The sequence below is a fragment of the Penaeus monodon genome, chromosome 21 (genome assembly GCF_015228065.2).
Source record: "Penaeus monodon isolate SGIC_2016 chromosome 21, NSTDA_Pmon_1, whole genome shotgun sequence".
NCBI classification, from domain to species: domain Eukaryota; kingdom Metazoa; phylum Arthropoda; class Malacostraca; order Decapoda; family Penaeidae; genus Penaeus; species Penaeus monodon.
In genome coordinates this window covers 45,844,004-45,844,293 of record NC_051406.1, presented here as the reverse complement: position 1 = coordinate 45,844,293, position 290 = coordinate 45,844,004, and the positions used below count along the sequence as shown (strand labels likewise).

General features: G+C 59.0%; 1 protein-coding gene across 1 annotated transcript in view; it reads left to right on the top strand.

The window, feature by feature from the left end:
- Positions 1-6: 6 nt before the first annotated feature.
- The window catches only part of LOC119586538 (unconventional myosin-Ia-like), a 73,617-nt gene continuing 73,333 nt past the window's right edge, over positions 7-290 (top strand). The window contains exon 1 of the mRNA XM_037935294.1: positions 7-122. The gene's annotated coding sequence lies outside the window, so the exon portion shown is untranslated. The remainder of the gene's footprint in view (positions 123-290) is intronic.

Here is a 290-nt window from a genome sequence, read left to right as displayed (position 1 = left end):
AAAGCTGAGTGCTCTGTTGTCGAGTGAAACGTCGGCGTGCGTGTCTCCGTTGACGCCTCGCCCGGACACCAGAGTGCGGTTCCTGGTCGAGCCGGCCGCCGCGCACGACCGCCCCTACACAGGTGAGCAGCAGACGCCCTACCCAGGGGCTTTGGGCTCAGTGGAGGCGTGTCGTAGATGTCAGGGCATATCGATTCAGGCGGGAACTTGGTCTTAAGGTGGGGGCAGTCAGGATCACAGATCAGCGCCGCTTCATTGATGGTTATATCATGATATTGTCTATTGTGTCG